Source organism: Ceratotherium simum, chromosome 17 (assembly GCF_057802395.1).
Source record: "Ceratotherium simum simum isolate JZ-2026a chromosome 17, ASM5780239v1, whole genome shotgun sequence".
Taxonomy (NCBI): domain Eukaryota; kingdom Metazoa; phylum Chordata; class Mammalia; order Perissodactyla; family Rhinocerotidae; genus Ceratotherium; species Ceratotherium simum.
The window spans coordinates 55,832,095-55,849,631 of NC_141916.1; the positions used below are offsets into that span (position 1 = coordinate 55,832,095).

The 17,537-nt window shown below is 43.1% G+C and overlaps 1 protein-coding gene across 2 annotated transcripts in view; it reads right to left on the minus strand.

Moving 5' to 3' along the window:
- Nucleotides 1–1,499: 1,499 nt before the first annotated feature.
- Nucleotides 1,500–17,537, minus strand: part of KCNA6 (potassium voltage-gated channel subfamily A member 6) — a 43,572-nt gene continuing 27,534 nt past the window's right edge. For both annotated transcript variants that reach the window (XM_087442875.1, XM_087442873.1), the window contains one exon: nt 1,500–1,878. The gene's annotated coding sequence lies outside the window, so the exon portion shown is untranslated. The remainder of the gene's footprint in view (nt 1,879–17,537) is intronic.

Genomic DNA, 17,537 nt, shown 5'->3' on the forward strand with positions numbered 1-17,537 from the left:
GGCCTCATCTCCTGCTCCTCTCCTGCTTGCTCACCTGCCCTCCAGCCACACTGGCCTCCTTGTTGTTCCTGGAATGTGCCAGCGACACTCCCACACCAGGGCCTTTGCACTTGCTGTTCCCTCTGTCTAGAATGTTTCCCTCCAGGTCCCTACCTGGCTCACTTCTGACCTTGGCTCTTTACTCAAACGTTACCTTCCAGTCAGGCTTTCCCTGTCTCCCCTATTTTAAGCTCATCTCCACACAGCCCCCTTTCTTGATTTTCCTCTCTTGTATTATACTCATCTAGCAAACAATATATTTTAGTGATTTATTGTATCGATTGCCTGTCTCCCCCCATCAGGGCCTAACCTTCACGAGGGCATGGGTTCTTGTTGGTTTTATTCATTGGCCCAGTGCATAGCAGGCACTCAGTAAACACCCGAATGAAAGAACAAACGAATGATAGACACAGCTTGGGAAGTAGACCTTCACAGGAGATGTCAGAGTTACAGGGTCTCTGTAGTAAGAAGAGAAGCCTGGGAGATAAAAGGGTGTCTGTGTGCATGTAGGTGCGTGTGTGTGTGCACGTGTGTGTGTGTGTGTTGCAGGGATCCTTGACAGCCACCTTCACTTGTAGTAAACAATTTGTGAGTCCTTGCTGATTTGTACCTAAGTGTTTTAACCGTATGGACTAACCAGAGCTGACACGTCGCTCATCCTCGTCCTCACTCACTCACTCACCAGACATTTTACAAGTGACAACTCTGTGTCAGGTGCTCTGCTAGACATAGCTGGGCACGTGGCTAAGAATATGGTCCCTGCCGTCAAGACTTCTACAGTGTGGTAACCAAGCCCGGGTATGCAGAACATATCTGGGAGGGTCTGGGCATTAAAGCAAGTTGTCAGTCCAGCGACCTCTCATTAGGAAAGTAAATTCAGGGTGAGAAAATCAGCCTTATGTGTTTTGCCACCAAGAGGAAAACATACTTGGATGAGTGGCTGCCAGTGGGAATTTCCCTGGAGCACACCCGAAGGGTGCTGGAGAGAGGCAAGTGGTGAGAAGGAGGTCTCCCCAGGAGTGACCTTGCTCTCCTGTCCCTGAGGACAGGCCAGGAGTGAAGAGCTGTCAACAACAAGAAGAGCCATGCAGGTTACATACTAGAAAGAAGTCCTTCCTGCTCCTGGGATACCCACACACAGCATCATCTGTGCCCTGGGTACGCCACAGGGAACACGACTCTGACCTGACGTTTGCCAACAGGTGAGTATATGCAAGAGGCAGACAACTCCCGGACCAGGGGTTACACATTTTGCCCTCTTGGAGAACATCCCCTGTCCAGGGTGGGGTCGCTGCAGAGGGCAATTAAGCACTTTTCCTGATGATCTGTGGGTGGCACCTGGAAAGCTGACCACTGCTCTGGCATCTTAGATACCTGCCTGCTTTTGTGGGCTACGACTATGTGACTTGTCTGCCTAACTTAGCTGTTGATGCTTTCATGCAGTGAAACAGGTAGCCTGTGAGACTTTCCATATGTTTATTTGTTAGTCTTCCACAACAACCCTCTTCCTGGGTGGGTCTGAGCTCAGCCATGCACTTTCTGGCATCTCTTGAACCCTGACCTCCCCGTACCTGGTCTCTTTTGCCCACACCACCAGCTTTTACCTCCCCCTACAGCCTCACCCCAACATCCTGGGCCCCATCTTTAATGCCAGTGGGTCCGGTCTCAGCTTTTTCTAGCCTGGTCACTGCTTGTGGGAGGCCACTGGAGGGATGTCAGGCCCAAGGAGTGGTCTCGTTCGTCTTCTGGAGAAGCTGAGGGTCCGGGCCCTCTCTGTCCAGCTGCTACCAGAAATGTATGTGTAGGTCTCCTTGCTTGGACCTCTGTGCCAGCCTTTCCCTGCCAGGGAGGAATCAGAACAAAAGAAAGTGTAGTTAGTGATATGAGGGTGAGCTGCATGAGGAATGGACCAAAAAATGGGAATGCCCTCTGGCTTCTTTGCTCAGCTCCTGCGGCATCCGCATAGTGGTCCCCACCCAGCCCTTACTTCTGGGCTTTCTGGTTTGCTCAAGCCATACCTCCCATGACACAGGCCCTACCCGGGCCCCTGAAAGGCATCAGCCACTCCTGCAGAAGTTGTCTTTATATACTGCATCATTAACTCTCCACCTTTAGTGGCCCGTTAGTCCTCCAAGAATCAAGTCCAAGCAATTTACTCAACCGCCAGGCCCCACAAAGTGAAGCCTCATACAATCGACGCAGCTGGGCTCAATGCACTCTAACACCCAGCACTATCCACCTTGGTCCCAGGGGCCCGTCTCTGACCCTCAGCATACGTCAGGCATGTCCTCCCTCCGTGAAAGAGTTCCTGCCGGCCTCCCTCCTTACCCACCACCAGAATGCTCTTGTTCTCCCTCCCACATTCCTCAGTCGCACCATCCCCCAGGCCCAGCCCAGCCCCACACCTTCATGAGCCTCTCCCGCCATCCCAACACGATCCATCTCTCTCCCTGATTTCCTGCTGCCTTTACAGTCTGGCCCACAAGACAGTGTACGTAAGTGTTTTCTACTGGAAAGTAAGTGAGATCTGGGGCCCAAAGTCCTGTGTTCAACCTCTGCTCTACCATGCCCTGAGCAAAGAAAGTCAGGCCCCTCCCTCACCCATCCCGATGCGCTGCATGTCTGTGACTACCAAAAGGCCCTTCAAGAGCCGGCCAGGGTTTGGCTAAAAATAAGTAAAACCAATAATTGCTTGCACTTCTGTTTCTGTGTAAAACAGGGATGACCTTGATGAGGTGTATTCTGAGCTTCTTAGGGTCACCACCATGAGGACCAGATGTTTGTGTAGCTGCTTTGGAAAAGGTAAGAACTTACGAAAATGCCGGTAGACACTACTGTGCCTGTGCAGTAGACCCCTATGGAATGAAAAGAGTGACTATTTGTAATTTCTGTTATTTGGGAGCAAGCCCCAAGGTCCGTAACGTGGAGTAATTTGTATTTTACTAAAGCACAAATGTGACCCAGAAGTGCACGGAAAGACTTCTGTCCTGGGGCAGCGTTCGCCCCGCGGCTGGATGTCGCTGACCAGCTAGTGTCAGGCTTACAGGACACCTCCTGAGGGCTCTCCCTTGGCTCCGTCCATGAGCAGTAACTTCTGCAGAGTAGTGAAAAATGAAATGAAACAAAACAAAAACCTTTGTTTCTTTGTGAAATCCCGATGATCATCAAGTGAAAGATAACATTTTAGCACATGGTACAAGTGCAGTTTTTGTTGTTTCAAAAGGAAATGAGCAGTAAACTGCTTGCTCTCCTCACACATTCATGACCGAGAGGAGCCCGTACAAGCACTTCTGCGTCCAAATACGGGCTGTGTCAGGTGTCTACACACAGCTTCCAAAGGCCGAGGTCTGCATGAGGCTCAGTCCTCAAGATATGAATGTAGATTATACCCCGTGGGCTTTACCCCAGGGCTGCCCTTAGGCTCCACCTATAGCTCTTCCCATGTTCTCAGGGAACTCATGACGCAGGAAAGCCCATCTGACCTAGAGTTAAAAGTGGCAGATTAAAAACATGGATTTTTTTGTTTTTTGGTTTTTTTCTCCCTCCTGAAACCCTATTAAAATAACAGTGAGGGAAATTTTTAAAGGGAACAGGGAGGTAAAGTTACAAAGACAAATAAATCAAGCTAGTGGATAAAATATAATTAAAAGCCAATTTGTAGATGACAGAGAACCATTGGAGGAACAACATCTGACTTAGAAGAGGGGAAAGATTTGAAATCTGAGTGCCCGCAGATGAGGGGCCAATGGGATATGATGACTTACCCCCAGGGAACCCACGGAGGCTCAGGAGTTGGAGGCACTGGGTACCACAGAAGCAGAGTCTAGGGGCAGGGCTAAAAATTGGTTGCAGTTAGACATACTCTTCCGGATCTCCTCTCCAATTCCACGAAGCCAAACACCTACCCATCTGCCATCCCAACAAAAGAGGGGAGTTAAGAACAAACTTGACCAGACAGGGCTGGACTCAAGGTCATCTAGCGTCATGTAAGGCAGGGATGTGGCACCGTACTGAAAGTAGGGGGGTTACATGCGATGTGAGTGACTAAGTACTGGATGGTGAGATTGCCACCGCCCCTGCTCTGCTCTTCAAATACAATCAGGCAGGCAACTGGAGAATTCTTCCCAGGAGAAACCAAAGATTCCAAGAGAAATGCCTATGGACATTGATATCTAGAGTTCCCCAACCAGATGGCCTGGTCCCAGCCTCATCGCCCTGCAGTGAGCTCACCACTGAGTGAGCCTCACAGACACAGAGCTTCCAATCAGCCTTTTAGCACTTCACTCTTGAAAATAAACCAATATCCTCAAATCACAGACATCTGGGGAAGCCTCCAACAGGTTAAAACAGACAGAAGACAGAAACTCAGAGGAAACAGAAAAGGCCAGAAGCAGGGGGAAAAAGCTTCAAAATATTAAAAATCCTCAGTTAAATAAGATGGAATACTTTGTCCATGAAACAAGAACAGGCTGCTATAAAAAAGGAACCATCCAAGAAGAAGAAAAGAATTCTTGGAAATTAAAAATATGATAACCAAAATAAAACTTAAATAGAAGGTCTAGAAGATACAGTTGAGGAAATGTCCCAAAAAGTAGGACAAAAGTATAAAGAAAAAGAGTAAAGATAAGTGTGATGTTGTGAATTATAATAAGAAATATATATTTGGTCTTCCTCCATGGTTCCCAGTTCACAGCTCCCAAACCCCAAGTAGTTTCCTAAGTATTAGAGCAATGGGGCATCTCTTGTTATAATATGTGGTTTCTGCCCTAAATCCCTGAAATAGCTTCAGAGCCATAAAGATGAAATGAATGTCTGTTATTCATAACAACCCTGTTTCAATCATACCTAAGTTTATGTTAATGAGGCGACTTTTGGAAAGCCCCTAAGGATGGGGGCTGGTTGCCAAGGGAATGAACCAGGATTAGAGGGTTGGAACTGTCAGTCCCCGCCACAACTCGGCCTACCTTCCCCCACCTCCAGGGAGAGGAGAGGAGCCGGAGGTTGAATCAACGGCCAATGGCCAATGGCCAATGATTTAATCAGTCATGCCTATGTAATGAAGCCTCCATAAAAACCCAAAGGATGGGGTTCAGAGAGCTTCTGAGTTGGTGAACACGTAGAGGTGCTGGGAGAATGGCGCACCTGGAGAGGGCATGGAAGCTCCAGGCCCCTTCCCATATACCTTGCCCCATGCATCTCTTGATCTGTCTGCTTCTGAGTTATATTCTTTTATAATGAATCCATAATCTAGTATGTTAACTTTTCCTGAGTTCTGTGAGCCACTCTAACAAATTAATTGAACCCAAGGAGAGGATTATGGAAAACTTAGATCTATAACTGGTAGGTCAGAAGCACAGGTAACAACCTGGACTTTTGACTGGTGTCTGAAGTGGAGAGCGGAGCAGTGTTATGGGACTGGGCCCTTAACTTGTGGGATCTGAAGCTGTCTCTAGGTAAATACTGTCAGAACTGAGGTAAATTGTAGGACATCCAGCTGGTATCTGGAAAAGCTGAGAACTGCTTGGTTTGGGAAACTTCCTGCACACACGCACTTGGTGACCAGTAGTGCTGTGAGTGTAGTGGAAGAGTGGGGGAGGGCTGGCCCCGCGGCTTAGCGGTGAAGTACACGCGCTCCGCTACTGGCGGCCTGGGTTTGGATCCCAGGCGCGCACCGAGGCACCACTTCTCCGGCCATGCTGAGGCCGCGTCCCACATACAGCAACTAGAAGAATGTGCAACTATGACATACAACTATCGACTGGGGCTTTTGGGGAAAAAAAGGAGGAGGATTGGTAATAGATGTTAGCTCAGGGCCAGTCTTCCTCAGCAAAAAGAGGAGGATTGGCATGGATGTTAGCTCAGGGCTGATCTTCCTCACAAAAAAAAAAAAAAAAAGAGTGTGGGAGACACACAGAGGAGTGCTCTCCTTAGAACACAGAAATTTGAGAACCAGTCCAGGAGATCCAAAGTTGATTAACAGGAGTTCTAGAAAAAGAGAACAGATCAAAAAATAATGGAAGAAAATCACTAAAGAGAGAAGTTGAGAAAATGTCCTAGAACTGAAAAACAAGCATTTCCAGACCACGAGTGCCCACTCAATGCCCATGAAAATGGATGAAAGTAGACCTACGTGAAGGCACAGCATCATGAAATTTAGGAATTAGGATGACATCAGATTTTACCAAAAGCAAACATGAGAAGCTGGAAGACAATGGAGGTGATTTTCAACCTAACATGTTATACTCATCTAAGCAAGAAACTACCTGTCACAGAGACGTGAGGGGAATCCCTGGGTACTAGTGCAGGGCTGTGCCAGGACGGCAGGTGTGTGGTGGGCCTTAACCACCTTGGGGCAGAGGATGGAGTGGCCCAGGCCGTCAGGACGAAGGGGAAAGATAGCCTGGTGTGTCTGCAGTTAGTAGGGAGAGATTTACAATTCTGGTGGTAAGTTTACCGAACCCCATTCTCCTTTTGGGTATCAAATAGTGACAGGCACATAGAAAATTAAGCAATGAAAAAGAAGATATTGAGTAACTCCAGAGGAAAATAAAAAGTACAAGAAGTGAAATGTAACCATAGCACACACACTACATAGCTCAAGGAGGAACAATATTTACAGTCATAATAAAGTAGGACTGCATATAAGCTAATAAATATCATGACACTTACACTAGCGTGGGTTGAGAAGCTAGCGTCTACATTGTGGAGAGTAACGGTGGATGGTGTAAGAAAGCTAAACCCTTACCTTCCATAGTAGGAAGCTGAATTTTTTAAGATTTAAAAAATAAGAAAAAAAAAGCAACGTTAGTGCATTATTGAGAAATACAGTGGTAAATCTAGAAGAAAGAGCTAAAGAGTTGAAAGAGATTATTTCTGGGAGGTGAGAGAGAGGGATGGAGAGGGAGGAAGCCGGGGACTGCTATTTTTAGTTATAAGCCTTGTTGAAATATTTTATCTTTTTTAAGCTTAGACTAATATTTTAATTTAAAGGAAAAGAAATAATACGCGAAAATTTCCCTAAACTTGAAGAAGAGTCTCCAGATTGAAAAGCCCAAGTTCTAGGGTTGCCAGATTTAGCAAAAACAAACAAAAACAAAAGAGGACACCCAGTTAAACTTGAATTTCATCAACAGTGCATAATCTTTTAGTAAAAGTATGTCCCAAATATTGCAAAAATTACTCATAGTTTATCTTAAATTCAAATTTAGCAGGGGTCCTTTATTTTATCTAGCAACCCTATGCCCAACACAGGCATACTCAGATACATAGCTGTGATATCACAAAGCACCAGGGATAAAGAGAAGATGTTAACAACTGCCAGATGGGAAAAAATGTCACATACAAAGAAATCGGAAAAGCATCGACTTCTCATAGAAAGACTGGAAGCTTGGAAGCAGCGGAGCAATGCCTTCAAAATTCTGAAGAAAAATGATGTCCATCCTGGACTCTTACATCCATCCAACCAGTAATGAAGTCTGAGAATTGAATAAAGGCATTTTTAGGCATGCCAAGTTTCAAAACCATACCTCCCCTTTACCCTTTCTCGAAAAACCACTGGAGGATTTGCCCCGTCAAAAGAAGAAACAAACCAAGAAAGAAGAAGACATGTAGTGCAGGAAAATAGAGACCCAACGTGGCAGAGAAAGGAAATGAATTCCCAGGACAAAAGCTGTGAGGAGGCAGAGAGACAGCAGACAAGATTAGAGGGGGAGAATGGAAGGCTCCAGAATGGAAGTCTCCAGCAGGAAAAAAAAAAGACCTGATAGAGAGCCTGATGCATTTGATCACATGGAAAATGGTGTTTACACGGGTTTTCCAACTCTGTTGGAGATTTTGGAAAGAATTTCAAACAGATACACAGAAAATTAAGCAGGTGAAGAAAACGAGGCAATTATTAACAAAATGTTTACAAGAGATTAAATGAACATTATCATAATATTCTGCTTGGCAATGCAGAAAATAATATTTGACAGTGATGAAATAAACGCTGAACACTGATTTAACTGAAAAATTATGTTGGAGGCAGAGAAAGTGGGTATATGGTTTCATACAAAGACAAGTGGTAATGTTCCATCACCCAGGGTAAAGTCAAAGTCCGTACAGCAGCCCACAAGGCCCTGCACAATCGTGTTGCCCCACCTTAGCACTCTGATTTTATCCCTTACGGCTCCTCCTCGATCACTTGTTCCAGCAATAAGGCCTCTTTGCTGTTCTGTTCCTCAGTTACACCACATGTCCTCCCACCTCAGGGCCTTTGCTCTTGCTGTTCCCTTTGCTTAGAACGCCCTTCCCCACACATCCACAGGGCTCTCCCTCGCATCCCTCAGGGATTTGCTCCGATGCCACCTTCTCAGTAAGGTCATTCCCTTCCCCCACTCCCTTATTTGACATTGCATTTCTTCCCCCACATTCCCTACATCACTCCCACGGATGCTCATTTTTATCCATATCGTCCATAACCATCTCTCTATATACAGATGATATAGATATCTTATTTAAATGTTTGCTTATTCCCCCACTGCAGGGAAAGCTCTGTGAGGGCAGGGAATATTGGTCCCTACATGTATCCATCATTTGTTCACTAATGTACGTATGCTGAGTGACCAGCACACAACAGGAGCTTTATAAATATTTGTTCAGTGAGAAAAGAAATCAAGAAATAGCATTGTAAGCATTTACTGAGAAAAACAAAGGTAAATACCAGAAACAAACTGTTCAAATAATTGAAAGTAGTTGTCTCTGAGGACCTGGTCAGGAGAGAGGCAGGGTCTGCTGGTTTTCCTTGGAAGCCTTAGAGTACTATTTGGCTTTTCCAACCCTGCACATGTATTACTCTAATAAAAATTTAAAAGATTTTTAAAATATGCTGAGCCAGCTCTGATGGCCTAGTGGTTAAAGTTCAGTGCACTCCGCTTCAGTGGCCCGGGTTCGGTTCCCCAGGCGTGGCACCACAGCACCCATCTGTCAGTAGCCGTGCTGTGGTGGCAGCTCACACAGAAGAACTAGAAGGACTTACAACTAGGATATACAACCGCGTACTGGGGCTTTGGGGAGAGGAAAAAAAAGAGGAATATTGGCAACAGATGTTAGCTCAGGGTGAATCTTTCCCTACAAAAAAACAAAAATAAATAAGGTTGTTCTTGTCTGTCAGAAAAAAAAAAGAAAAATATGCTCGCTGTTTTCACCCCCCCCAACCCAAATCATATTTCATTCCAATACCAAAAGGAAGTGACTACTGGACTTCCTATTCTTTTGTATTATTAATCCGAGAAGTCGTCCTTCTCCTCTCACCACCTCTTTCCCTCTAACTCATCACCTCCAATTCCTGAAGCCTGAAGCTCTCACCTCCTCCATAGCTCTCAAACCCATTCCCCTCTTTCTATTCCCATCACTATTGTCCTAGTGTCATCTTTCACCTGGATGTTGGCAAAAGTGTTGTAACATCCACCTACATCCATCCAGTCCATCCAATCCATTACACTGCGGTCAGCCTGATATTTTCAAACACAAATTTGATCCTACCACTCCATTGCCACCTGCATAAAACATGCCTATGGCATCCCATTGCTCCCAGGATAAAGATAAAACTCTTAACCCTCCAACCTTGCCCTATGCTTGCCCTTTCCCTTACCACCCCAGTCTCTTGTTCTCACCATGTTAACCCCACCACAGGGCCTTTGGACATGCTGTTTCTAGAATCTTTGCCTATTTACCTCCTGCTCATCATTCAAATATCAGCTAAAAAGACAGTAAGTCAAATCCCCCTATTTTAGGCTTTCGTAGCACAGGTATGTGGATATCTGTACTTTGTAATACTTGTCATGGTTGCAATTTTATATTTGGGCTTATTGGATTAACACATGTCTCCACCCCCACCATCAACACACACACACACACACACACACACACACACACACACACGCACTCATAAGTTCCATTAAAGGAGGAAACCATCTGTTTCACTTATCATTATATCCCCATTGCCTAGTACATACTAGGAGCTCAATAAATATGTATTGAAGAATTTGTTGAAACACTACCTTTTCCTACTGCAACAACCAATATGCACTGCTTGGGTGTAAATAATATTCACGGGCCAGCCCGGTGGCATAGCGGTTAAGTTCACATGCTCCACTTCTGTGGCCCAGGGTTTGCAGGTTCGGATCTCGGGTGCGGACCTACACACCACTTGTCAAGCCATGCTGTGGCGGCATCCCATATAAAGTAGAGGAAGATGGGCACAGATGTTAGCCCAAGACCAATCTTCCTCAGCAAAAAGAGGAGGATTGGCATAGGATGTTAGCTCAGGGCTGATCTTACTTACCAAAAAAATAAATAATAATAATAATAATATTTATTCCTCGGTCTCATCTCTACTCTAAAATTCTAGGACTTGGAGACTGCATGTATTTTTTAAAGCCATGCCACTCCCTCCTCTCTCTACTTTCACATCCCATCTTCACATATAATTTCTGAAAATGTGTATTGACATAAAATGTACAAAAGATTATGTGTTGTATGGGGTTTCTATCCTGGAGAGCTAACATTATAAAATCCTTCCTTATACTTTGCCTTTTAGACACAATCATCCCTGATCCATTTCTAGCACTTCACATATGATTTTGAAATATGTCCTCTTCCTTCACAATTGGCTGAATTCCAGGGAACATCTGATTGAAACTAAAGATTCAGCACTTTAGGCAAACCTAAAGATTTTCATCTTGTCTCAATTCTATTAAGTTTAACATCTATGCTTTGTGCTACAGATTTCTCCGTTTTCCCCTCATTTTTATAAAATAAGGGCAAAAAATGCAACAAAAGTAGCCAAATTATTGCCCATACGTTACTACACAGAAAAGACAGTGACACTGGCTGGCTGACAGGATCACCATGAGAAGGACCACTTGTCAGCTAATGCACAAAATCCCAAATCCAGCATAAGACAGGGCACTAGGGTTCTATGTTTGAGCATCTAATGCTGGGCACCACTTGTTTACACTTCCTGTGCAATTAGAGACTGCCTGATAATCCAATATTAATTCAACCCTTTGCTGGGTAAAACAAGTCTAAATTTATCCATTTTTTCTTTCTATTTATTCAGAGTTGTATGAAAAACCAAATATTCTTTAAAGTTCCTTCTAAAGAATAAGACTATCAGGCTGTCTTCCTTTACATTAACTCCTCTTCAGACACAAGCTGCAACACTCAGGGGGAGTCCTAATTTTTTTATGTCTGCAATTAATGCAATTGAACAATTAAACTGGAGACTCCTCATGCGTGTATTTTTAAAGCATCCTTTCCTTTGCCGCCCAAATCAGTCTCTGGCCATAACTATGTGAGGTCACTCCCCAGAGTGTGGGTCATGCCACAACAGCGGGAGAAGGCTGGGACCAGAATCTGGGCGATCCTGCCTCTTGCTGGACCCAGTGTGAACCACTGATCATCTCAATCTTGTGTCTACACTTGCTGCTCTTGTCACTGTTTTCAGAATTAGGCTCAACAGCTGTTTCCCAACCATTCTTGCCATTTCTGTGAGTGATGTGAAATTTGGAATACCTGGAAACCTTGAGCTTGATAAAATTTTCTGCTCCTCTGGGGTATGTCACCAAAGCCCCGTGCATTCCCAGAGAGGTGGAGCAGTGGCATTCAATGAGTGTAGGGCTGTGGCTGATGCTGCAGACACCATAGGAAAAGTGCCAGGATGCTCTCTAGGCTTAGTGTTCACCATGATCTCTTTTTTCCAGTTTTATTGAGATATAATTGACATACAGCACTGTGTAAGTTTAAGGTGTACAGTGACCTCACATACGTATATTGTGAATGGTTACCACAATAAGTTTAGTTAACTTTGTGAGGAATCAGAATTGGCCACCTCAAAATACGTCTCTTTGGGCCGGCCCCATGGCTTAGCGGTTGAGTGCCCATGCTCCGCTCCTGGCAGCCGGGGTTCAGGTCCCGGGCGCACACTGACACACCGCTTCTCCGGCCACGTTGAGGCCGCGTCTCAGGTACAGCAGCTGGAAGGATGTACAACTGTGACGTGCAGCTGTCTACTGGGGCTTTGGGGGAAAAAAAGGAGGAGGATTGGGGGAAAACAAAAGGAGGAGGATTGGCAATAGATGTTGGCTCAGAGCTGTTCTTCCTCAGCAAAAAGAGGAGGATTAGCATGGATGTTAGCTCAGGGCTGATCTTCCTCACAAAAAAAAAAATACAGCTCTTTACCTTAATTATTTTCAAGAACAAATGACTCTGAAAGAAACTTTGACCTCCCACCCATTAACTGCCTAAAAGAATTTAAGATAGAAAGCCTGTCCCCAGGAAAGGCCATCACCATAGATAACTCTGGGTATGGATAGACTGGGAGTGTCCTTGCTAAGCCCATTCTTATCAAAGTTCTGTTTACCAAACATTTACATTTGTAAGGGAAATCTCCATTTGTAAAGGTATCTCCCCCTCTGTACTTCGAAGAGGGGGGATGACCTCATCTCTAGAAACTTGTCAACGGAGAAGGCGAGGCCTTAAATCTGCATAATAACCTTACTCATTTACTGTGCTTTTCTGGTAATCTCCTATAACTGACTCCCTCCACCCCCAACATCCTCTCCTAAATATGCTATTTAAGATGAGAACCTCTGCCATTTGTCGAGTTACTCAGTTTCCATGCTCTCTCCCATGTATACATGTTATAAAGCTTTGTTTGATTTTCTCCTGCTATTCTGTCTCATCTCAATTTAATTTGCAGCCCAGCCAGAAAGGACCCAGAGTGAGTAGAGGATAGTCTTCCTTCCCTTCAACATCATCTCATAGAGATACAAAAAAGGCTTTTTTCCTTGCGATGAGAACCCTTAGGATGTACTCTCTTAACAACTTTCAAATACAGCATACAGCAGTGTTAGTTATAGTCACCACGTTGTACATTACAACCCCAGTAATTATTTATCTTATAACTGGAAGTTTGTACCTTTTGACCACCTGCATCCAATTCCCTCCCCCACCCCCCACCTCTGGTAACCACAAATCTGATCTCTTTTTTTATGAGTTTAGTGGTTTTTTGTTTTTGTTTTTTTTAATTCCACATATAAGTAAGATAATACGGTATTTGTCTTTCTCTGGCCGACTTATTTCACTAACATAAGGTCATCAAGCTTCATCCATGTTGTCACAAATGGAAGAATTTCCTCCTTTTTACGGCTGAATAATAATCCACCATTATCTTTAAGAGTGAGTACATTATCATCATCAATAAAATGCAAATTAAACAAGATACTACTTAATGCCAATCAAATTAACAGTCCCCACTCCCAACTAGAATATCCAGAACTGACTGGGTGCTCGTTCAGAGCAAGTGATTTCTTCTCTCTGTTTGTTTCTCAATTTCTACAACCACCCATTATCATTTTTCAAGATGGAAATAATTTTTTCTGACCCTAAAAAATACATACTCATTGTAAACAACTCAGGCACTGCAGAAAACTATTAAAAAGAAACTGAAGGGGGCCAACCTGGTGGCATGGTGGTTAAGTTTGCACACTCTGCATTGGCAGCCCAGGGGTCACGGGTTCAGATTCTGGGCATGGACCCACCCACCGCTCATCAAGCGATCCTGTGGCGGCATCCCACATAAAAAATAGAGGAAGATGGGCACAGATCTTGGCTCAGAGCCAATCTTCTTCAGCAAAAAGAGGAAGATTGGCAATGGGTGTTAGCTCATGGCCAATCTCCCTCACCAAAAAAAAAAAAAGAAAGAAAGAAACTGCAAATCACACATATCCCTTCAACACAGAAAAAAAAAAACATTGCTGTTGGAGTCACGCAGAGCTGGTCTTAGCCCAGTTACTTACTTGGAGGCCTCTTCTGATAAACGGAAATAGTAACTGAAGCTGCCTCACAGAGTGACGACTTAAGATCATACTTGTATATGGCCCAGCGTTCAGTAACTGGTAGCTGTGACCATTACTGTTATGGATATACTTCCAGTCTTTTCTTATGCATATTTGCATATATGTCTGTGCACTTTTTATGTTCCCACAAAGTGGCTTTTGTGTGTCAAAAAGATTATTTAGAAGATACATCATTTTTATAAATAAATATTCAATTTATTAAGGTTATAAATCTTCACACTGAGTTCTTCCTGAAGCTCTTGAGTTCAACTGACAAATTTTATTCCTCTGTTCATAAGCACAGTTTGCCTATTTTGCTTTTCAAAAGCCTGAACTCCTTGCGAGTCTCTGAAAGCAACAAGAAGAAGAAAATACCTTAAAGAGTCTGTGTTATGCACTAAACATTTGTGTCTCCCCAAATTCACGTGCTGAAGCCCCAGCCCCCAGTGTGGCTATATTAAGAGATGGGGCCTTTACAGAAGTAACAAGTTTAAATGAGGTCATGGGGTGGGGCCCTGGTCCCCTGGGATTAGTGTTGACAAGAGATTCTCACATATTGAGGTAGATGGGGTAACTATTCCGGGTCAAAACTGATTTGGCGTGAACTAAAAAGCCTGACTTATGGCCTATCAAACATACATTGTAAATCTGCTTAACCATTAAAGTAAAGAATGCCCTCTGTGAAGATAAGAATGCATACTTCCTCTCCTATGCCCTATTGGTAACGCCCTTATTAGTCACTTTCCTGACATCAGTCATGTTGACCTGCTAATTTGCAACTAAATACCTTTGAAATCTTGATGAAATTGTATCCTGGGTGTGTTTAATGTATGTTCTTTGTTCTAAAAAGATATAAGACTGTACTGAAAACCATGTTTCTCCGGAACGCTTTCTAAGGCCTCCCCAGGTTATAATCCTCACTCTGGCTCAAGAAACTCACCTTATTTCTCTTATCTATAGAATGGTCATTGGTTATTTTGCGTCGACAGTGTCCTTACAAAAGAGGGAGAGACACTAGAGCTCGCTGGCTTGCTCTCTGAGTGCAAGGAGGAAAGGTCAGGTGAGGGCATAGCAAGAAGGTCAAAGGTCAGCAGTAGGGCAAGAGCAGGGACCCGCACACCACCAGATGAGAGCATCCCTGGACGTGCGTGGCCAGATTTTAGAGCGAATGGCTGTTGGGTGCACTAAGGTAGCCAGACGTGAGGCACAGGGCTCCCAGCCCAGCAGTGAAGCCACTACCACGTTTGCCAACTGAGATTTATACCCAGCCTTGGAGTTGCCAGAGTAAGTAAATAAAAATACAGGATCCACAGTTAAATTTGAATTTCAGATGATTTTGCAACATTTGGGACATTCTTATACAAAAAATTATTCACTGTTTTCCTAGAATTCAGATTAGCTGAGCATCCTGTATTCTCTCTGGCAACCTGACCCAGGACAGGCACAGTCTCCTGAGGGCGTTTTAGTAATACAGGTCAAAACATTTAAGGCATATACAATTGTTAGCACAGCAATTCCACTTCTAGAGATTTATTCACAAGAAATCATGAGATAGATAAATATGTACAGGTGAGGATAGTTATCAGTGTATTGCTTATAATCATGAACAACTGAATTACTTGAAGAGTGGTTAAATAGTTATAGTATTTTTATTCAAATGTATGCAGCCTTAAAATGATACTTTTTTAAAATCCACATTTACTAATACGAAAAGATGTCCAGAATATATCATTAAATTTAAAAAGGTAAAAAAGCAATTTTAAGTTGGATTTCATTTTTAACTAAATATTTTATATGTACCACACATATACACACACAAAATATCTGGATAATTATAGCAAGATGCTGACAGAGGTCATCTCTGGATTGTGGGATTATTGGTGACTTTTACTTTGCTCTATACACCTTTATGCATATATTATCTTAATTATCAGAACAAAACAAGAAAGTATTACAATTTTGAAAAAAGTACTAGTAACTTCAAAAAAATTATGCAAAAGCATAATTCTTTGATAATTATTCTTTGATAATTCTATGATCTTAAAGCCTGAAGCAGCAAGTCCATGTACGGATTCTGGAATTCTTTATCTAAGTCACAGACATGTTCCTCGTCCTATTTTGGTGTTGATTTATCTAAGCTACAACACCTTTTTCTTGCTAAAAGAGCCACAGATGAACCTGAATGCAGTAGGTACTTGCTATTTTTGTTTGTTTGTTTAGGAGGAGGTGTTACCTTTTTGGCTACCCAACATCCATTTTATCCCTTCTTTTCATTACAGACCACCAATTTTCACCAATACTTCCTCCTGAAGTATGGAGAAACCATCTCCATACTTCACGCTCAGGCCATGTTTTGGGTAAAAGTGACTCCAACCTTGGCTCCAAGGGTGTACGTGTGACCAAGGTATGTCCAATCAAAACATATCATTCCCCTGACATAATAATTTTCCCAGATAAGAGGATGAGGAATTCTGACCAATGAAAATCAGCTCGTGGATTTTGTCAGGTCAATAGAAGTTTTCTTTATTTAATTGAACTAGAACCTGGGAGGATATATGTCTGGAGTTACTAGTCATCTTACCACCATCTGAAGCCAATATGGACAACAGAATTGCATTAAGAGAGATGAAAAATTTTTTTTACCTACTGGATCATACTGTACCTGAAGCCCAATTTTATCTTTTAAAAAATTTTTATTATTTTCAAGTAACATAGTATAGACCTTAGATTTATCATGAATTTTCCAGCAAAGGCTCTGGTTAATTTAATTGATATGAGAATGAAATTAATTGAGTCTACTAGCACTAGCTGAAAACACTACTTATAGGTATGGGTAGAACTTCATGGGTGGAAATACCTTAAGGAGTAGGGTTGCCAGGTATCCTGTATATAGAGGACATGTCTTATATTTAATGATTTTGTCCTTCTTCCTGTATTGGCTTTCTCGGGACACCCTAAATGTCTCATATTCAGTGTTTTTCAAGAAATTGCAAAATACAGCAGTTAGCGCTATTTATCAAATTCATCTGGGCATACTGTAGTTTTATTTGCTAAATTTGGTGGCCCTACTAACGAGTCATTCAGCCCCTACAACCTTCCATGCTCCATCCTGCTCTACAGTATCTCTGCCAACTGAAGCCTGGTTTTAGATGAAGTCATATGAGTTAATAAATTTTGAGTTAATTAAGTTGGTTTGAGCCAGATTTTTAGTCTCTTGTAACCAAAAGAAAGCTAACTGGACCCAATTAATTATAGAACCACCAACACCTAATGTCTATAGCCGAATTATAATAATAGCTACATTTTTTAAATCACTTACTGTGTTCAAGACATTTTAGAAACATTGTCTCATGAATAAGCCAACTCATCCTTTGAGATAGACATTATTTTCTCTGTCTCACAGATGAGGAAACTGAGGTTCCACCAGGTTAAATAATTCACCCCAAATCACACAGCTGGACGGATGGAACTGGGATACCAGACACCAATTCTACATTCTCCTGCTGCACCACACTATCTTCTAGTCTAGACTTAGAGATGTGAACTCTGGTCTCACACTGTAGAGACAGCTGTCTTATTGGGCTTGGGCTCACTACCTGTGGAGGTAAAATAACCACC